Below are 23,509 nucleotides of genomic sequence, written 5' to 3' on the forward strand. Positions count from 1 at the left end.
CACTGTTTCCTTGTTGTCTGACTTCAGCAAATATCTAATTCCCTGATTATCAGTTTCCTAATTTGTAAAACTGAAATGATAACATCTCATCTGAAGATTAAGTGAGATAATTTCTGGAAAACACCAACTCAGTGCTTAATATTGTGTACTCCATAAACGGGCCCTCTCTCTATCTTTCTGAGTTAGGGATAAAATAACTACTCTTTATTGAGCATTGTTAGAAGCATTTTGTTAGTAATACCTTATTTCTTTTTTTCACAGTCTTCTGCAGAGGATGTGCATAGCTTGCCCTTAAATACGAGTAGGTCCAAATTTTGACATGAATTCCATCCATCTGACTTGGAGCTCATGCTCTTTAAAAAAAAATCTGATGTACTTTTATTTACTTATTTTAATTGACAAATAAAGTTCATACTCTTGATGACTAAGCTAGCCTGCCTCTGAACTGTAAGTTAAAAGATTAAGACTGCTATTCATAAGGTTTAACATGTATGAGTAACATTGCAAAAGTAATCATGAAGCTCCATTAACAGACTTGCCTTCCTTCTTTGTCCCCTTCTGCATTTCAGCACATCGTGAGTGGTGCTCTTGAGTCCCTTCAAGTGATTACTACTTAGATCTTCCCGGGGACACCTTCTTGAAAGGACCAGCGTGCATCCACTTTGCTTAGATATAATCCCAGATCAGTGGAGGTGTTGCAAAGCAGACTTCACTTGTCTCACTAACACTGGGTAAGAGTTTGATAACTATATTTACTGTTTGCAGATGATATTTGATGTCGTGACCTGATCTGAAATATTTCTGCTTTCTTGTAAATGGGAAAGCTATATTAACTAACTAGACACATAGCAGAAGGGAAAAAGTAGGCTAGCACAAAAAGGCATTGAACATCGATTGAGGTGTTTAAGATTAGCTAAGCATATGCTGATGTATTTGAAGATGTTTTTCATACTTATGTGAAGTAGAAGGAGCTAACATTTAGTGCAAGTGGAATTTCATGACAAGCATTCTTATTTTTGAGTATAACTGAAATATAGTTGTGTGAAACCTATAATTGCCACAATTTGTGTTGTTTCTGCCACGTAAAACCAATACCTATAAAATGGAGATGCTAACTCCTTTAAACTGGTTATGATAAAAGTGTGCCTATTGTGATTATCTATATGCAAATCCTTCCCTAACTGTAGGGTTCCCTTACATGTACTGCTAGTGCATATAAGTTTACTTCCATGTATCTTTTCCTCAAACTTAAAAGTCTTCTGTTCCAAGATATTACATTGCCAGTTTTACTCTAGTCAGGATTATTATCAAAACAGAATTGGAGCTGAGAAAAGACAATAGAGTTGAATGGAACGGCAGAATAGGAATAGTTAGTGTAGGGAATCCTTGGGAGAGATTAAAAAAAGGGGAAGCTATGAGACTAAGAAGACTTTGTCTTAGAAGTGCATTCCAGTGACTTCTATGAGAGCAGAAGCTAAGGGATGTAAATTGGCGCTTGGGCCATGACACGGACTTATCTTGGGTGGACAGATGTTGAGAAATAAAGGTCATCCAAAGGTTTGCCCTCTCAAGCACACAGGTTATACTGCATCTCAAAGCCCTGAGATTCAAGAATGAGTCAGTATCTCTGAGACATAAATCAGAGAGATATTGAATATTAACATGGAGGACCAGGTCTCTTGAAATGCACATTTATCTAAAATGCGTAACAACTTTTGCCGTGTTTTATGTCCTGTGTAGGAAAAAGGTATCTCAAAAATGTCCTAGTGAACAAGGCTTGGTAAATGAAAACCGGGAAGATTGAAGGTGTATAAATGCCCCAGGTCATAACACGATGGCTGAGAACATGGGCTCTGAGGACAGATTGGTTTCTCTGGTCTGAATCCTGACTCTGCCACCTTTTGGCCATGACCCTTGGGGTAGTTGGGAAAATTAGATGTCTAATTTAAAGAGTGCTTAATACCAGACCTGGCACATAATATGTGTTCAGTAAATAGGTATTTTATGTTAAGTGATTGTACAAATATTTTAAAAGCTTTGTAGCCTCACCAGTGACCTTGACCTTAATACTTTCTCTATTTTCTCTGTGAGGACTTAAGTTTCTCATCTGTAAACTCTTCTACTCTGTTGAATTTTCCTTAATCTCACATAGCAAATTATAGTTGAGATGACATTACTATTATTTTCAAGAGTGGATTTTTTGTCTTTAAGTCTGGCATGTTATATTTCTGAAAGTAGTTGATATTTTAAATTTTATCATCTCAAATCTGCCACTTTCTAGCATCGCGATATTGGTCAAATTACCTAACTTTTCTCAATCTCCTCATCTTTAAAATGGGAACAATAGAGTATCTGTCTGAATCATTGTGGAGATTAAATAATATAACGCATAGTGCATGACAAAAAGTACCCAATACATGTTAGCTACTACTAACATTATCGCTACTGTCATCATTATAATTATTCTTCTTAAATGCATTCTTAACTACCTCTGGTATGATTGCTGATGTTGTCTGTCTTTAAATTGTGGAATTTGAAACAGGACACTTTATAGAATTTTAAATAAAATATTCATATATTCAAAATCTCAGGACACCTTTTCACTTTTGAAACCACAATTCATCATCATCATTTTGTACCCTTGTAATACCGTTTATTTAGCTTAAGCACAAATCTCATGTCATGAGGTTACTAAATTATCTCCAAGGACAACTTCTGTTATAAACTTCCCAGACTTGATCCTTTCCGGAGGAGATTTTACAACTTCCATTTTAATTTCAAAGAAATCTTAATTTATAAAGGGAAGTAACTTTAAAAAATTTATTATACTTTAAGTTCTGGGATACATGTGCAGAACGTGCAGGTTTGTTACATAGGTATACATGTGCCATGGTGGTTTGCTGCACCCATCAACCTGTCATCTACATTAGGTATTTCTCCTAATGCTATCCCTCCCCTAGCCCCCAACCCCCCAACAGGCACCAGTGTGTGATGTTCCCCTCCTGAAAAGGGAGGTAACATTTTAATTTAGAAAGGAAAGTAACATTGATTTAGTGCTCACCATATGCCAAACTTTATACTTTGATGATTCTTAATATCAGTGTTTGGCTGTTTTACCCTTATTTATAACTTTAAACTGCTGGCCCAACCTAATAAATCTTAAAATTTATAAAATAAATATTAAGTAATCAGGATACTACCACTATCCACAACTCACTCTGTATAACTTGTCTGGATTTGTACTCAGGCTTATCTCCATGGTTCTGCATGCTTAGAACCTAGTTCCATAATCTAAACTTTTTTTTTTTTTTTTTTTTTTTTTTTTTTGAGAAGGAGTCTTGCTCTGTCGCCCAGGCTGGAGTGCAGTGGCACGATCTCAGCTCACTTCAAGCTCTGCCTCCTGGGTTCACGCCATTCTCCTGCCTCAGCCTCCCGAGTAGCTGGGACTACAGGCGCCTGCCACCACGCCCGGCTAATTTTTTGTATTTTTAGTAGAGACGGAGTTTCACCATGTTAGCCAGGATGGTCTTGACCTCCTGACCTCGTGATCCGCCTGCCTCGGCCTCCCAAAGTGCTGGGATTACAGGCGTGAGCCACCGCGCCCCGCCCCATAATCCAAACTTAATGTTCAACTATGATTTAGATTATATTTATCCCAGTACAATCCTGAATCTGAAATAATCCGTGAGCTTTACGAAGCCAAAAATTTTGGCTTCGTCTCTCATATTCAGATCTGATATTGTTTATGCAAAGCTATTTACTAGGGTTGTTAATAATGTTCTCTATGAATTGTTGTAAACAATTAAATAAAAAAATTTGTAAAGATTTTCTGTCTATTAAATATTCTTCATTTTGAGGGGTTGATTTCCAGTGTCTTTTAAAATAACTTAATTGTGTAAGCAAGCAGGTATAAGAATGATATGTCAAATCTTTCAACATGCATCTACAGATTTGTGGCAAACGTAGTATTAACCAAAACCAAAACAAATACATTTTCAATAGAGCTAATTTCCCTCTTTATGTAATCTCAGCCTAAGCCAGATTCTTGGAAAGAATGATGTAATTAAATTATTTCATCAAAGCATTTACAAGTAAATGCACCATATGGTCTTTCAAAGTGGGCAATGAGGTAACATTAGGCCATTTGATCAAAGTTAGAAATGGCTCTTATTTAAAAGAAAGCAAAGTTTTAAAACCATTTAGTCTTAGTAGTGCAAGATATTTCCTTTCCAATTTTTAAAATGTAAGATATTTGGGAGTGTTTATCCATTTAACGTATTCTATTTATATTCATAAGTATAATATTTTATAGTTCAAAAATACAAATAACATCTAATATAAAAAATCCTCACCTACCATTAAAATGCAAGCAGAATCAAGTTCAGGGGCTCTGTTGTAGGTGATCCCACCATTTCTAGAAATACCCTACTGCCAAACTGGGTGTCAGAAGAGACTACCACTTTGAGTCTGTTGAATATTGCCAGGTATTGAATCTTGTGTCTTTTAAAATTCTATGGACTTGGGAAGGGAAGTAACATTTATTTAGTGTTCACCACATGCCAAGGACTTTATCCGCTCAGAAATTCTGAAGATGATCTTGTGTGGCAGGTTCAGCTATTTATTTTTACTTGTGGATAAAATGAGATTGAAGGAATTCAGTAATTTGCTCAAAGTCACACCACCAAGAGATGCAGAGAAAGAGAGAGAGAGAAAGAGAGATATCAGTTTAATTCACATCAGTTTAATTTCAAAGCTATCTTTCATCATTTTATCATGCTTTTCACTTCATATTCTTTCAAAGACTCTTTGAGAACAAAAAATTCTTCCAAGTAAGAGCTAAAATGAATCCCTCTTATGTTTGATGTCTGACAAAAAATATGCAGTATCCAGTATACCAAATACTATTTTAAAAAAATTCTAGACTATTATTCCTATTTCTTGATAGTCTGTAAGGACTGCTTTTCTTGTTTCTTGGAAAAGACAGGTGTAGGGTGGGGATAGGTTTGTAGAAGCGGGAGACATAAAAGAAACCCCAAATGTCTGAGTATACTCCTAGTGTACCCCAGGGTAGCTCCTGGGAAGAAATATTCTATCACTTCTCCACTGTTCTGAAGGAAATTAAGTATTTGGTATTGATATTAGTGGTTAATGAAAATTTAAGGTCCACTGAAACATTATGTCCTTTCATTAGATCATTACCTAGTCATTTTGGTATTGATTACTATGGTGTTCATTGATAATCCAATTGTCTTGTTTTATTAATTTGTTAAGAGGTGTTAGGAAGGCTTTAGAGACAAAAATTTCTTAGTACATAAGCGATTTTTGTTTTCTAAAGTGCATGATGTATAATTAGTACCTAATATTTCTACTGAATCCTGTTTTTGCTTCATAAGAAAGTAGCTACTTTCCCCTCTTCTTCACATTTTTCTTTTTTATATATATATTCCTCTATTCTTAAAGCAGATAGATAAAATAGCCGTAATTCATAGTTCTTAGTGTGAATTGAGAGGAAAGACTATGGAATTGCACTCAGGTCTAGTATTAAGTAGATTACATTTGTGAGATACTTAAGGGCTCCTTAACTCTTAAATAATATCAAAACTAGCATTATTTCATATGTAATCTCTTATCTAAGTTTCTTTCTATAACATAATTGCAAAGACTATGGTCTCGTGAATTTTCCTTATATAATTTTTGTAAAAGTCTATTATTTAGTAATAGAAGTATTTTTAGTGCATTTCTTGGCAGATTTATTCAGAGAGAGCTGCTTAGGTGTGTCCAAACCTGAAAGTGAACATTCATCCTGTTGAAGCAGGGATGATTGTCAAGCAAAGAAGACTAAAGTGGATGCACAAATATCTTCCACGTTCTTGTATTCACCCTAAAACTAAATCTGTTTGTGAGAGAGAAAGGGTGCTAGACTTAAGGGCAGAGAACCAAGTTACTAACTGTGATTTTAGGCAACTCAATTTCTTGGTCTCTTCAACTATAGTTTTTTGGGTTTTTGTTTTTCTTAATAACAACAACTTACTGGGCTGTTGTGGACATTAAATGAGATAGTGTTTGTGGAAGTGTTTTTGAATTTTAAGTCTGTATAAAAATAATGCACGTGAATGTTGCTGTTACTAAGAGCGTACAGCAATCCCCTTATCCATGCTTCCATTTTCCATGATTTCAGTTACCCATGGTAAACCGCAGTCTGAAAATATGAAATGGAAAATTCCAGAAATAAATCCTAAGTTTTAAATTGCATGCTGTTTTGAGTAATGTCATGAAACCTCACTCTGTCCTGCTTTGTCCTTCTGGGATGTGAATCATCCTCACATGTAGCATCTTCACAGGGTCTACACTCCCCACCCATTAGTCCCTCAGTAGCCATCTCAGTTATCATACCAACTATCAAGATACCACAGTGCTTGTGTTCATATAACCCTTATTTTATAATATGTCATTAATAATATTCAACTAATAATTATTAGTTATTGTTGTTAATATCTTATCATACCTATTTTATAAATTAAACTTTACTAAAAGTATGTATGCATAGGAAAAACATTGTGTATATAGGGTTTAGTACTATACGTGGTTTCAGGCATCAGCTGGGGGTCTTGGAAGATATCCCCCATTGATAAGAGAAGACCAATGTAACATAAAACTTTGTTATAAGAGAGTTAAGGGTTTAAATATATAAGTCTAAAATCTTGTAGTTTAAAGAATTCCAAACTTAAACATCTTCAGTAGACTTGACATTGTATTTGTTATATCCTATGTCAAAGCATATCTTCTTTCACTTTTTGTGCAAGAATTTGTGCTTTTTCATTGGCAGGACTTGTACATTCAGGGTAAATGATAAGTATTGACATTCAATATTGTATTTTTGTTACATATTAAATCCATCTTGGATAACTGAGTCTGGAAGATTCAGAGTTCCTTGGCATTGGTTTCAGAGAAATTTTAAGTAAGGAATAATAGAATCTATAATGTTAGGGGTTCTGATGAGGTCAGTTAAAATTATGAATATTTCATAATATAATTGGAAACTGGAGTGAGCTCATTATTGTGTGATCAGAAAATACAAATAATTGATAAGTGGCATCAGTTTGTCTGTATAGACTGTATTTTTTACATTTAATTTAATTCTATTTTATTTTATTCTAAGTTCCAGGATACATGTGCAGGATGTGCAGGTTTGTTGCATAGGAAAACATGTGCATGGTGGTTTGCTGCACAGATCAGCACCTTACCTAGGTATTAAGACTCGCATGCATTAACTATTTGTCTTGATGCTCTCCCTCTGGCTGCCTTCCCAACACACACATAACAGTGTGTGTTATTCTCCTGTCTGTGTCCATGTGTTCTCGTTGTTCAGCTCCCACTTATAAGTAAGAATATGCAGTGTTTGGTCTTCTGATGAACTGTATTTTTTGACACTAGCAGAAAGTTTGTACATATAGATGAAAACTTGGTCCTGACTTAACTCAATAGACTGAAAGAGTCAGTAATTCATGGGAATGGAGTCAAAACCCAGTTTCATGTGAGTCTAAAGTCAGGACCCTTTAGTTCTTAACTAACCTTCCGCATACATATTCCAAATGAAATCATTGATCTGCGGTGTGTTACATGACTATTTTGTCCCCATCAGTTGGACACAGTCTCAGAGCTATATAAATTGTAAAGCACTTATATAATAAGTTATTTTCAAGGAAATTTTTAATATATGAGCAAATAACGTATTTTTGAAGGTCCACTATAATAATAGGCCATTTACATCGAATAAATGACTCTTTTAATGTCCTGATCAGTGCCTTGGTGACCTATGAAATTATTCATAGATGATCACATAGGGGAAATAGTTTATTTGCATAATGGAATCTGCAATTATACTTCTCAATCTATGTATAAAGAAACAAGCAGCTCCTTGCTGTAAATTTATTTAATGTCTTATTCATTCACCATCTGTCGTATTTATCATCTTGCCATACAAAGAACATACACTCCTCTGTTTACCTTTTCATCGTGAACTCCTAGAGAGAACTGTCTATAATCTATTCATCTTGGTATACTTTCTCTGAGCCACAGTTCCTGATAAATGATAGGCACTCAGTAAATATTTAGGAAATGAATGCCTGAAGGATCAATATAATCAGGTACGTGCCCAGGGTCATTTAACAAACCTGTGTTACAAGGATAATAAAAGGCCTTTTAAAATTTCCCAACTATTGACACTTGGTATGACTGATTTATTTACTCCAGAAGTATTATTGGACATGTACTATGTACTCAGCGCCTTTCTGGATTTTGGAAATAGCTCAATAAACAAAACTGACAACAATTTTCTACTTTTAGGGATTTTACATTCCAGCTGATAAAACTGTGTCTGGCCAAACTTTTAAATCCTTTAACAATAAAAATGTAATTTCTTTCCAAGAAATTATTTGTGATCATGATTTGAAAATGGATTGCCTTGACAATGGAAAATAGATGTACGGTTTCACAAAATACTCAAAGATCTACAAACTGAGACTGATTGGAATTTTTTAATGGATGCTAAAATTAGTGGTAAGATTAGTTTCTACTCGACATCCATTATTATCTTAAATACAGCAGAGAGATAAAAACTATGATTCACTCTGTTTTAAAATATGTGGTGTTTCAAATGCCACTGATAATTTTTTAAAAGCGAAACAGAAGTGAAGGGAAATGTTGAGGCAATATGGAAAAAAAATGACCCCTGACAAAGACTTCTGTGAAAAGAACACTGTAAAATACAGCACTGAAATAGCAGAAATTTCATTTCAGCTATGAAAGTATGAAATAAAAAAACTAAAATGGCTCCAGTATAAAAGTAGCAGTTTGATTCAAATATTCCAATACTGCCAGTAATGTTCTCAGTGATGTTTATGAGAAAATTATGACTTTATATATGTATCTATGTATTTTTTTGGTTTCGGCTGGTCAATTATTTTGCTTATTTGTTGGAATTGACAATTGGCTCCCGACACACAACTCTTGAGGAGATTTGTGTGATTTTTATAGAATACTAGAGCTAAAATATTTCTCTCTAAAATGTCATACATTTGTAAATTCTTCTTACAATCTTTTTAAGGATATGAACTATAATTGTTTTAAAAAGCCATCTCTTTGCCGGGCACAGTGGCTCACACCTGTAATCCCAGCACTTTGAAAGGCTGAGACAGGTGAATCATTTAAAGATCAGTTCCAGACCAGCCTAAGCAGCATGGCGACCCTGTCGCTACAAAAAGTAGGAAAAATTAGCCGGGCGTGGTGGCATGCACCTGTAGTCCCAGCTACTCTGGAAGTTGAGGTGAGGGGATCACCTGAACCTGGGAGGCAGAGGTTACAGTGAGCCAAGATTGCGCCACTGCACTCCGACTTGGGTGACAAAGTGAGACCCCATCTCAAAAAAAAAAAAAAAAAAGCCAACTATTGGCCTATCAATGTATCAACTGACCTACTACTACTTTTGCTCTTTTTTTTTTTTCTTTTTTCTTTTTTTTAAGATGGAGTCTCACTCTGTCGCCCAGGCTGGAGTGCAGTGGCACAATCTCGGCTCACTGCTAGCTCCACCTCCTGGGTTCATGCCATTCTCCTACCTCAGCCTCCGGAGTAGCTGGAACTACAGGCGCCAGCCACCACGCCCGGCTAATTTTTTTTTTTTTTTTTTTTTTTTGTATTTTTAGTAGAGACGGGGTTTCACTGTGTTAGCCAGGATGGTCTCGATCTCCTGACCTCGTGATCTGCCTGCCTCTAGATACCGTGATGCTAACATAAACTAGATTAGATCTTATCCTCAAGGAGTTTACACTCTAATAGGAGAGAGACTCAATTCTATAAGCCTCTACAACAAACTAGAAAAGTTTTATTCATTGAAGCTCCTTTGTTCGATACATGTCCATATCAACTGTTAATAGTAAAATGCCATCTATTAATTAAAGTAGAGTGGATGTTAGGCTTTGAATTAGCCACTGACCCAGCCCCTTACATGAGATAAGATTAGATGCCACAGGACCATTTTGATAGAAGGAACAGAAGCTTTGGTGAAGGGTATTTACTGGGAGGACACACTAGTATATTATGTAGGTATGTCACAGGAGCTCGTCCTGGCCTAGAAGTAGCCGTTACTCTCCTTAGCTGCCAACATCTTTGGGCCTCATTGCCTCTCTTTCATTCTTTCTTCAAATTCACTCGTCTATATTTTTCTACCTTCAGACCAGCTTCTTCCACAGTTGTATGTGGCCAGCACAGTGGTCCTCAAAGTGTTGTTTCTACAGACTTTCCAGATCAGCTATCTAGAGCTAACAGAGTCCACCTCTGTGGACCACATTAGATTTCTGGGAATAATATGATTGGTCAACCTGGAATTATTCACTTATAGCCCAATAAGCAGTAGTTGGAAGAATGGAGTTGTATGGTGCATATGTATCTTTTTCTGTGCCAATGGGCAGCAAAAGTACCTATGAATGGTGTGTGGGTCAGGAGGGCATCGTCGGCACGTGCACTGTAATAGACGTACCGCAGTATGCTAATAGTGATAACAGGCAGATTGGCATTGATAGTGCATTTTGCTGCTTCTTGTGTGATAAATTGAAGCTTGTATTTTGATATATCAATTTGTGCCCCAAATGGCAATGGAAATCAACCAATAGTCTTGTATTTCTAAATCATAAAAATGTCACAAATAATTCATGGCATGTATTTCATATGCACACTTTAAATACCTGAATATGATAAATTGCTGATAGAATTTTCAATTTCAAAAGCCCAGTAGAGTGCACACTTTTTTTTCTAACGCAGTCTTTCAATTCTGTGACATTGCTGATTGCTCCTTTAAAACACATTTTGCACCAAACATTTTAGAATATTTGATTCCTGAGGACTTAAAACAGGACATATGTAATTTTATTTTTCTTTTTTTACATTCTCAGGTTTAGTGCGTAAGCTTGGATGTGAAGCCCTGGAGTTAGGCTCTTTGCTTTGAAAGAGGACCTTGTTTCCTCCAGACAGTACTGTCTTATGTTTCCTTCCTTTTCCAGAGCCAGGTGAAACCACAGGACTTCCCATTGCAGTTAAAGTTATCTGCATTTTCAATGACCGGTCAACCTAAAAATTCAAGTCCTGATAAAACAAACTTAAGCAGTATGATGAGGCTTCTTGGCTTTGTGAACTATTAAATTATGTATTCACCAATTTTTATTACTGATATTGTGCGAGGCACTGAGTTAATTCCAGAGGACCTAGGAATGATCCTTGTCTTTTCTCTCGTGTAGTGGATCATGCTGTGGAAGGTGGGAGGGGAGGTAAAAAACAGCTTTATGATTGGCTACACTTTTATCATTTAGTCCACTGTTTCTGCTCATTCTTTGGGATGGCTTTGATGCCAACCACATAAATGTCTTTATTTCTATTCTGGACATTCTCACCCATAAGAAATATGCTCCTATTGGGATAATTGTTTATTGCTCAGTCAACTGTTTTTTAATTGTGTTGAATTAACTGCTCGCTGCCTTATTGTGTCTTTCTGCAGCCATTTGGCCTATAATTCTTAAAGAGAGATTCTTGAACCAAGAATTTGTTTTTAATAGTATTAGTGTCACAACACAGCTATTGCATGAAATGATGTATACATTCACATTCAATGTTAACAATTGTTCAAAGCCAAATGTAAATACTACCAAGCTTGTTAGGATTTCTCTTGGCTTTCTTCACTGTACCTTTTATTTTCTCCAAAGACTTGAAGAACCGTTAGTGCCATACATGCATGGCACTGATACCGGGTTCCAAAGAAAATGCTTCTTTTTTTTTGCAATCTAAAGATATGGTCCATTATAACAAATGACCACGAATTATTTCTCTCTCTGTATTGATAGTGACATTATAGGTCTTCCTATCCAAAAGTGGGTTGCTTTGGCCACTGAGACAGTTGTAAAAATGATTTGAGTAGAATCGTGAAAAGCACTTGTATAGTAGAGCTTACCTTCTGGATGCTTTTAGTACCCAGTACCCATGGGAAGAAGCACAGGCTAGCCTGCTAGAGGATGAACACAGTGTGACCCAGTCATCAGTCAACTGCCAAACCCATAAGTGAGGCCATCTGGGATGAGCAGCCCCTGGCTGACTCTCAAACTGACTTCAAATGCATAAGCTGACCTAGCAAGATCAGCAGAACCCAACCAGGCCAGACAAACTGCTCAGCAGAATCGTGAGCTAAGTAAATGGTCATAGTTTTTAGCCACTGAATTTTGGAGTCATTTATTAAACATCAATGGTTAACTGATTTGAGAGATGCAAGTAGCGCACCTATGAAACAGTTACACAGGAAAGCAGGATAATATGTAGCTAAATATCACCAAGATTAGATTACCAGAACTTGCTGACAGAGAAACTTTTATAAAGATGAGAACTGAGGGAGAAGAGTTTAGTTTTAAACTCGATTTTTTAAAATAAATAGAATTTGGGTAAATACAAGTAGGCAGAAATAACATTTATAGGTAAATAAGACATTAGTTAATTTCAGCATAGCTGAGAGGTCAGAAGGAAAATGGGGCTTAAATGTAAAATCACACTTTGAAGTCAATTTGGAGGAATATGTCAAGTGATGTGAAGTATGGCACCATTTGGTACATTAGATGACTAACTTTACCTCCAACCCAGGCCATTTGAGGTGTCAGCCCCAGAAACAAATGTGAAATATTCAGATGTCTCTGCGTTTTATATTGGTCCATTCTGCCTCTAGTTTTAAGTCCACATCAAAAGAAGAGTTGAATTGTTTTGGCATCTTTGGATGAGGCCTAAGGAACGCAGTTTTGGAAATGAAAGTATTTCTTGTTTTTACTAATCTTTACTATCATTAATATGTGTTTTTATTTTACTAAATTTACTAGTTAGGAATCAGTTAACTTTTTTAAAAAAAAAAAACTTGCTATTACTCTTTTAAAAAAATCTCTTCTGCCTCATAATACACAAAATATTATTCCTCTTTACTGAAATAATAAACCCATAATTTTACTTTCAGATAATATGACAAGATTGAGCCAAATTGAGCATGTTGTAACTAATTACTAATCATGATTTGTCTGATCAAAATTGTCATACCGTATCTTGTTAACCGTACATGTATATGAACTAAAGTTTCGATTAATATGATTTTCCTCACCACTGGATTCACGGTATGCTGGTTAACTCCTACTCCCCATTCCAATCATGGTCAAAGAATCCATCCTCAAGAAAGCCTTATTTACAGCCTCAGTTGATTTCCATTTTGTTATTGGTTTCCATAGAGCTGGGTTCACTTTCTTTATGTGACTTCTTTTAGTGCATATTTGCACTTTCCTGGAGTGATGCCTGTCTTCCCCATTGAATTGTAAGCTCCTTGAGAGCAAGGACCAAATATCTTTAGGCTCACCATTTCCTTCTCAGCATGAAGCTTAGTGTCTGACATCTTGTATGCGTTGAACAAATATTTGTTGAGAGAATGAATGAATAAAGTGATAACACTTTTGCATGCTTGCAGTCTCAGTTTAAATGCTAATAATGGAAAGTACTCAGGTGAATTTATTCCAGGCAGAGGCAATAGCTGAGGCTCTAGATGAGAAAGAATTTAATAGAATCAAGAAGCCGAAAGACCAGGAGGAACCGAAGTATGGTGGTCCACAAGGAGAAATGGACTTAGAGAGGAAGTAGGGCACCAGTCATCTAGGGCTTCTTGGTCATGGGAAGGAATTTACATTTTGTTCGAAGTGCAATGGGAAGGGACCAGGGGACTTAAAGCAGGGTCATAATGTCATGTATTTAAGATCATCCTTGCTGCTGGTACAAGAAATGGCATGAAGGTGGGTTACAGAGGGAGCTAGGAGGTAGGTCAAGAGCTCTAGAGTCATGAAGATCTTGACCTCTTTTAGGTTTGTACTGTGGATATGGAGACAGGTAAATGAGTTTTTTGTGTTTTCTGAAGAATCACTAGGATCCCCTTGATGGGTAGGAGAAAAGAGGAATGGAGTTATTTCCTAAGTTTCTGTCCTGAGCGCTGTCTTGTGTCCCATTCACTGACATATAGAGAGCTCAAGAATGGGAGTGATGCACTGGTGGAGGGGTGGAGAAAACACAGTCCTGTGATACATTTAAGCAAGACATTAAAAGTGAAAAGATGAAAATTGGTGTGCCACACAAGCAGTAATCAAAAGAGAGCTAGGATGGCTTTGTTAATGTCAAATGAAGTAGATCTTAGACAAGGAATATTACTGGGGAAAAAAGGGACATTTTGTAATAATAAAGATATCACTTTATTAAGAGGACATTACAGTCCTAAACGTTTCTGCACCTAATGACAGAGCCTCACATCATAAGAAGCAAAACTTGATAGAGCTACAAAGAAAAAGAGACAAGTCCACAACTGCAGTTAGATATTTCAACACTCTACTCCCAGTAACTGATAGAACAAGTAGAGAAAATTGGAAAGAGTATAGAAGACTTGAACAAACTATCATCTAACATGATTTGCTTGAATATTTCTCTCATCAACAGAAAATACACACGAAGAACATAACCCAGAAGAGACCAGATGCTGAGCCATAAGACAAATCTTAATGAATTAAAGAGGATTGAAATCATGTGAAGTATAATCTCTGACCACAAAGAAATTAAACTGTAAATCAATAACAAAAGAGTATCTTGAAATTTGGCAACTATTTAAAAACAAAAGAACACATTTGTATATAACCCACATTTCAAAGAAGAAATCACAAGAGAAATTAGAAAATATTTTGAACTGACTGAAAATGAAGTTACCATGCAACAAAATGGGTAAAAAACAGCTAAACAATAATTAGAGAAATATTTTTGCACTAATTGCTTATATTAGAAAAGAAGAAAGTATCAAATCATTGGTCTAAGTTTCTATCTAAAGAGACTATATGGCAAGAAAAGAAAATTAAAACCAAAGCAAACAGAAAAAAGGAAATAGTGTGTATAAGTCAAGGACATAATTAAATAGAAACAGAAGAACAGTAAAAAATAAATTTAAAGAAAACAAAAGGCAGTTCTTGGAAGACATTAATAAAATTGACAAATCCTTAGCCAGTCCAATCAGAAAATAAAGAGAGAATACAAATTAATAATATCAAGAAAATTATATGCGTATCACTACAGATTCTACAGATATGAAAAGATGGTAAAGATGAGTGAGCATCTTTAAGCCAATAAAATTGACAACTAAGATGAAATGCAAAATGTTTTTGAAAAACACAAACTATCAAAGTTCTGTCAAGAAGAAAGTGGTAAATGTTGAAAAGCTCAATGTCTATCAAACATTTTAATCTATTGTTTAAAATATCAAAAAAAATATTCAAACCCAGGTGGCTTCACTGATGATTTCTATGAAACACTCAGGCAAAAAATATTTCCAATTCTATAGGAACCCTTCCAGAAAATAGAAGAGGTAATTCTCCAAACCTCATTTTATGGGGTCAGCAATATTCTGCTACCAAAACCAAAGACATTATAACAAAAGAAAACTGAAGACCAATATCTCTCATGAACATTAATTGCATTTCTCTATACTAACACCAATAACTAAAAATTGAAATTTTAACAATTTATAATAGCATGAAAGCATTAAAGACAGAAATAAATGTAACCCATGTTTTCAAAATCTATAGACTGAAAACATAACCAAGAAATTTAAAAAGAACTCAATGACGGAGAGATATTCCCTTTTCACAGATTAGATAACTCAATCGTGTTGAGATATTATTTTCAAAGTGATCAATAGTTTCAATGTAATCCTAGTGAAAATCATATAAAACATTATAGTAGATTGACCACTTAATTCTGAAAAGTACATGAGACTGCAAAAAACAGAGTAATTAAACAAAATTTTAAACAGAAACAAAGCTGGAGAACTTACAATATTTGACTTCAAGTCATACTCTACTGCTAAAATAGTCAAGATGGTGTGATATTGAAATAAGAATACATGTTAGATCATTATAAAAAATAAAAAATTCAGGAATATGGTTAATTGGCTTTTAACAAAGGACCCAGGGTAATTCAATGTAGAAATGCTCGTTTTTTCAAAAAATGATGCTGGAACAATTGGAAATCCTTGTGGAAAAAGTAAACCTCAACCTCACATCCTTCATACAAAACAATTCAAACTGGTTTATAGAGCTATAAACTATATAGAGAGCAGTGAACTATAAAATGTAGAAGAAAAAAATAAGAATATCTTTGTGACTTTTGGTGAGGCAAAAAGCACAAGTCATAAAAGAAAATGTTGGTACATTGGACATTTTAAAGTTAAAATATTTGTTCTTCACAATATACTACTTACAAAATTAAAAGACAAGCTACAGACTGGGAGAATATATTTGAAGAGCATATATGATAAGAAATTTATATCTAGTAGATATAAGAACTCTTATGACTTAATAAGGCAACCTGATTTTTATTAAAAATACATGCACTTTATTTGAAGAGAGACTTCACAAGAGAAGATAAATGAATGCCAAATAAGTACCTAAGTAGATGCTCAACATCGTTAGTAATTAGAGAAATGCAAATGGAAATCACAATGAGACACTACTTCACACTCACTGGGGTGGCTAAGATGAAAAGGTCTGGCAATAATAAATGATAGTGAGGATGCAAAGCAATTGGAAACATACATTACTGGTAGAAATGCACAATGGTACAACTTACTAGAAAATAGTTTTACAGTTTCTTAATAAGGAAAGTAGACCCTATGTGGCCCAGTAATCTCACTACTAGGTATCTCTCCAAGAGAAATGAAAACATATGTTTATGCAAAGACTTGTTTTCAAATGTTCTTGCAAGCTTTGTTTATAATAGTCAAAAACTGGAAACAACTCTAAGTGCCCATCAACTGATGAATAGGCAAGCAAATTATGGAATACAGATACAATGGAACACTATCCATTATGAAAAGGGACAGATTATTGACTCATACAACAACATGGATGCATTTCAAAATCATTTTACTAAGTGAAAAAAGATGTAGGGAACGAAAAAATTTTCTTTTTTCTTTAGTTCATTGGCTGAGCCCTTGTAAATTAGACTGACAAAACACAGCTTAAAGAGAGAGAGCGGGGAAAAAAACAGGTTTATTAACATATGTGTTGCTCATATACTTGGGAGTTCTCAGTGATGAGTAACTCAATAGGTGATTGAATTTGGGGTCTAAATGTCTAACTTAGTAGGGGAAGCGGGGAGGAAAGAAAGGGCCCTTTTGGAAAAGAAAATTATTTTGGAAAGATAAATGAGCTCTTAAGAAAATAGATAAGAGATGGTAGTTGCTCTGGGGTAGGGGATTTATGACAATTCAGTCTTTTCGTATTATATTAGGAGGCTCTGCTTTAAGGCAGATAAGGGATTTCAGGAACTCAAATGTCTTCAGCTCAAAATAATTTTTGTGCTAATATGACACATGTCGGCATGGTATATACTGATTCCCATCAAAGCAAAACACAAACATTGCATCCCATACGATTCTATTGATGTGAAATTCTAGAAAAGAAAAACTGTGGTGACAGAAAGCAGAACAGTGGTTTTCAGAAGCTGGAAATGGGGTGACACTATTGAATACTAATGGATGCAAGAGAGCTTTCACAAAAATATTCTATATTCTGAGTATAAAACCTGAGTACATCTGGAGTGTACCCATTATACAAGAGTATATGTTACAAATTAAGATGTATGTGCACAATTGATATATTTTATTGTGTGCAACATACATTTCAATAGAAGAATAAGTTCATATAATTCATACAGAAATATTTGATCTTCTACAGAGACCTCAAAGCTTGATCCATTATACTTCAATATTGAATAATTTCTAATTCTACTAAAATTGATTTTTTAAATTCTAGAATCTAAAAGCTCTTGATTACTTACAACTTCATTAAGTGAAAAACATTGAGCAAGTATAATCGCTTCTTTTAAATTTAAATTTTTATTTTAATTGGCACATAATCAATATATTTAGGGGTACAGGATGTAATGTGATGTTTTGATATATGTGTACCTTGTGTAATGATTAAGTTAAGCTAATTAACATATCCATTACCTCACATACTATCTTTTCTTTGTTATGAGAACATTTAAAATCTACCATGTTAGCAGTTTGGAAATACACAATACACTATTATTAATTATGGTCAACATGCTGTGCAGTACATCTCAAAAACTTATTTCTATGTCTAACCGAAAATTTGTATTCTTTAATTAACATTTTTTTCATTCCTTCATTCCCACCCCCATGCCTTTGGTGACCACCATTCTACTCTGTATTTCTATAAATGTGACTTTAGGTCCAGGGGTACATGTGCAGCTTTGTCATATAGGTAAACTGTACATCGCAGGGGTTTGGTGTATGGATAATTTTGTCAGCTGGGTAATAGGTATAGTACTCAATAGATGTTTTTTCTGATTCTCTCCCTTCTCCTATGCTTCACCCTCAAGTAGGCCCACTGTCTGTTGTTCTCCTCCTAGTAACTATGTGTTCTCATTGTTTAGCTCCATTTATAAGTGAGAACATGCAGTATTTGGTTTTCTGTCCCTGTGTTAGTTTGCTTGGGATAATGGTCTCCCACAAATGCAGCACCATGCTTGTTGCTGCAAAGGACATGAGCTCATTCTTTTTTTATGGCTGCATATTATTCCATGGTGTGTATGTACCACATTTTCCTTATCCAGTCTACTATTGATGTGCATTTAGTTTGATTCCGTGCCTTTGCTATTGTGAATATTGCTGCAATGAACATATGCGTGCATGTGTCTTTATGGTAGAACAGTTTACGTTCCTTTGGGTATATATCCAATAATGGGATTTCTGGGTTGAATGCTAATTCTGTGTTCAGTTCTTTCAGGATATGCCACACTGCTTTCCACAATGACTGAACTAATTTACACTCCTTGTGTATAAGTGTTCCTTTTTCTCGACAACCTTGCCAGGATCTGTTACTTTTATTGTCTTTTTAATAATAGACATTCTGACATCTGTGAGACAGTATCTCATCATGGTTTTGATTTGCACTTGTGTAATGATTAACAATGTTAGCATTTTTTCATATGTTTATTGGCTGCATGTGTGTCTTTTTAAAGTGTTTGTTCATATTCTTTGTCCACTTTTGCTTGTTTTTTGCTTACAAATTTGTTGGTTTCTTATAGATTCTGGATATAGATCTTCGTGGGATCCATAGTTTGCAAATATTTTCTCCCATTATGTAGATTGTCTGTTTACTGTGTTGATAGTTTCTTTGTAATGTAGAAACTCTTTTGTTTGATTAAATCCCATTTATCAATTTTTGTTTTTGTTGCAATTGCTTTTGTCATCTTCATCATGAAATCTTTGCCAAGTTCTATGTTTAGAATGGTGTTTCCTAGGTTATCTTCCAGGGTTTTTATAGTTTTAGGTTTTACATTTAAGTCTTTAATTCATTTTGCATTTATTTTTGTATGTGGTGTAAGGTAGGGGTTCAGTTTCAATCTAATGCATATGGCTAGCCAGTTATCCTAACACTTTTTGAATGGAGGATCTTTTCCCCATTGCTTGTTTTTGTTAGCTTTGTCAAAGATCAGATATTTGTAGGTGTGTGGCATTCTTTCTGTGCTCCCCATTCTATTCCATTGGTCTATGTGTCTATTTTTGTATGAGTACCATGCTGTTTTGGTTACTCTAGCCCTATAGTATAGTTTGAAGTTGGGTAATATGATACCTCCAGCTTTGTTTATTTTGCTTAGGATTGCCTTGGCTATTTGGGCTTTTTGTTTGTTTGTTTCATATGAATTTTTAAATAGTTTTTTTTTTAGTTGTGTGAAGAATGTCATTGGTAGTTTGATAGGAATAGCATTGAATCTGCAAATTGCTTTTGGCCATATGGCCATTTTAATGATATTGATTCTTCCTATCCATTAGCATGGGATGTTTTTTCATTTGTTTGTATCATCTCTGATTTCTTTCAGCAGTATTTTATAATTATCATTGTATAGATCTTTCACCTCCATGGTTAGGTGTAGTACTAGGTATTTTATTCATTTTGTGACAATTATAAATGGGATTGTGTTCCTGATTTGGCTCTCAGCTTGGCTGTTGGTGTATAGGAATGCGAGTGATTTTTATAGATTGATTTAGTTTCCTGAAACTTTGCTAAAGTTGTATATCAGATCAAGGAGCTTTTGGGCCAAGACTATGGGTTTTTCTAGATATAGAATCATGTTATCTGCAAACAGGGATAGTTTGACTTTCTCTCTTCCTATTTGGATTTCTTTTCTTTCTCTTGCCTGACTGTGCTTGTCGGGACTTCCAATACCATGTTGAATAGGAGTAGTAAGAAAGGGGATCCTTGCCTTGTGCCAATATTCAAAGAGAAAGCTTCCAGCTTTTGCCCATTCAGTATGATATTGTCTGTGGGTTTGTCATAGATGGCTCTTAATATTTTGAAATATATTCCTTCAATGCCTAGTTTATTGATGGTTTTAATATGAAAGGATGTTGAATTTTATCAAAAGCCTTTTCTGCATCAATTAAGGTAATCATGTGGTTTTTGTTTTTAGTTGTTTATGTGATTAATCACATTTATTGATTTGTGTATGTTGAACCAACCTTGCTTCCCAGGGGTAAAGCCTACTTGATTACAGGGGAATTAGCTTTTTGATGTGCTGCTGGATTTGATTTGGTAGTATTTTGTTGAGGATTTTTGCACCTATGTTCATCAAGGTTATTGCCTGAAGTGTTTTTGTTGTTGTTGTGTCTCTGCCAGGTTTTGGTATCTGGATGATATTGGCCTGATAGGATGAGTTGGGGAGGAGTCCCTGCTCCTCAATTTTTTGGAATAGTTTTAATGGGAATGGCACCAGCTCCTGTTTATACATCTGACAGAATTTGGCTGTGAATCCATCTGGCCTTGGGCTTTTTTTTGGTTGGTAGGCTTTTTATGACCGATTCAATTTCAGAGTTCATTATTGGTCTATTCAAGGATTCAATTTTTTCATGGTTCAGTCATACGAGATTGTATGTGTCCAAGAATTTATTGATTTCTTCTAAATTTTCTAGTTGCTGTGCATAAAGCTGTTTATAGTAGTCTCTGATTGTTGGTTGTATTTCTGTGCGGTCAGTGGTAACATCTTTTTTGTCATTTCTAATTGTGTTTACTTGGATCTTATCTTTTTTTTCTTTATATGTGTAGTTAGTGGTCTATCTTACTAATTTTTTTCAAAGAACCAACTCATGAATTCATTGATCTTTTGTATGGTTTTTCAATCATAATTTCCTTCAGTTTCACTCTGATTTTGTATTTCTTGTCTTCTGCTTCCTTTGGGGTTGGTTTGCTCTTGCTTCTCTAGTTCTTCCAGTTGTTATGTTAGGTGGTTAGTTTCAAATCTGTCTACTTTTTGAGGTGAACGTTAGATGCTATAAACTTCGTTGTTAACACTGCCTTAGCTGTGTCCCAGAGATTCTGGTATGTTGTATCTTCCTCCTCATTAGATTCAAAAATTTTCTTGATTCCTGCCTTAATTTCATTGTTAACCCAAAAGTCATTCAGGAGCAGCTTGTTTAATTTCCATGTAATTTTATGGTTTGAGTGATTTTTTAAGTATTGGTTTTTATTTTTATTTTGCCATGGTCCAAAAGTGTGGTTGGTATGATTTGTTTTTTTTTTTTTCTAATTTGCTGAGTCCTGTTTTATATCAGATTGTATGGTTGATTTCAGAGTATGTGCCATGAACCACATTTTCTCTATTAGTTTATTTGTTCATGGACAATAAAGTTGATTCCTGATTCCCTACCTTAGCTGTTGTGAACAATGCTGCAAAGAACATGGGGATACAAATGCCTCTTCAGCACACTGATTTCAATTCCTTTATATATATAGCCAGAAGTAGGAATGTTGGATTATGTGTTAATTCTATTTTTATCTTTTAAGAAACCTCCATACTGGTTTCTGTAATAGCTGTGCTAATTTTTATTCTAATGGTGTACAAGGGTTTCCTTTTCTTCATGTTATTTCTCAAATTTATCTTTTGTCTTTTAGATAAGACCCATTTTTACAAGTATAAGGTGATATCTCACTGTAGTTTTATTAGCCTCTTCCTGATGAGAGTTATGATGAGCATTTCTTCACATATCTATTTACTATAGGAATGTTTTCTTTTGATAATTGTCCCTTCAAATCCTTTGCTCGCTTTTTAATCAGATTATTTGTTTTCTTGCTATTAAGTTCCTTATGTATTCTGGATATAAACCTTTCATCAGATGTGTGGTTTGCAAATATTTTCTCCCAATCTGTGAGTTGTTTCTGCAGTCTCTCGTTTCCTTCTCCATGCAGTAGCTTTTTCCTTTTTTTTTTTTTTTTTTTTTCTGTGCCCAGGCTGGAGTGCAGTGGCGCAAACTCAGCTCACTGCAAGCTCCGCCTCCCGGGTTCATGCCAGTCTCCTGTCTCAGCCTCCTGAGTAACTGGGACTACAGGCGCCCGCCAAAACGCCTGGCTAATTTTTGTATTTTTTCGTAGAGACGGAGTTTCACCATAGCCTGGATGGTCTCGATCTCCTGACCTCATGATCCACCTGCCTCGGCCTCCCAAAGTGCTGGGATTACACGCGTGAGCCACCACGTCCGGCCTCTATGCAGTAGCTTTTTACTTTGATACAATCCTATTTGTCTATTTTTATTTTTGTTGCTTGTACTTTCAGAGAGTGATATCCAAAAATAATTGCCCAGATTACTGTTGTGGAGCTTTCCCCCTATGTTTTCTTCTAGCAGTTCTACAATTTCAGGTCTTACGTTTAAGTATTTAATGCATTTTAGTTTATTTTTATATATGGTATGTGATAAAGAATCCAGTTTTATTCTTCTGCATGTGGATATCTACTTGGGTTCCCAACATCATTAAGTGAAAAGACTGACCTTTTTTCATTATGTATTCTTGGCACCTTTGTTGGAAAGCAATTAACTGTAAATGTGTGAGTTTATTTCTGACCTCTCCTATTCCACTCCATTTGTTGATGGTTCTCTTCTTATGCCAGTACTATGCTGTTTTTATTATTATAGTTTTGTAATGCTTTTCCCTTTTTCTTTCTTTCTTTTTTTTTTTTTTTTTTCTGAGATGGAGCCTTGCTCTGTTGCCGAGGCTGGAGTGCAATGGCATAGTCTTGGTTCACTGCAACCTCAGCCTCCCAGGTTCAAGCCATTCTCATGCCTCAGCCTCCCATGTAGCTGGGATTACTGGTTCCCCCCACCACACCTGGATAAATTTTGTATTTTTAGTAGAGACAGGGTTTCACCACGTTGACCAGGCTGGTCTCGAACTCCTGAGACCTCATGTGATCCACCCCCCTCGGCCTCCCACCTGTATCATATACTCATATGAGTATCATATACTCATATTTTGAAGTCAGGTAGTAGGATGCCACCAGCTTTGTTCTTTTTGCTTGAGACAACATCTGGCCTCATGCAAAAAGAAAATATTTATAAAAA

At 35.3% G+C, this 23,509-nt stretch overlaps 1 protein-coding gene across 14 annotated transcripts in view; it reads left to right on the forward strand.

Moving 5' to 3' along the window:
* DLGAP1 (DLG associated protein 1) overlaps nt 1–23,509 on the forward strand; it is a 961,850-nt gene that overhangs the window by 108,939 nt on the left and 829,402 nt on the right. For all 14 annotated transcript variants that reach the window (XM_034943985.2, XM_034943989.2, XM_034943988.2 and 11 more), the window contains one exon: nt 570–731. The gene's annotated coding sequence lies outside the window, so the exon portion shown is untranslated. The remainder of the gene's footprint in view (nt 1–569; nt 732–23,509) is intronic.

The sequence above is a fragment of the Pan paniscus genome, chromosome 17, assembly GCF_029289425.2.
Source record: "Pan paniscus chromosome 17, NHGRI_mPanPan1-v2.0_pri, whole genome shotgun sequence".
Classification (NCBI taxonomy): domain Eukaryota; kingdom Metazoa; phylum Chordata; class Mammalia; order Primates; family Hominidae; genus Pan; species Pan paniscus.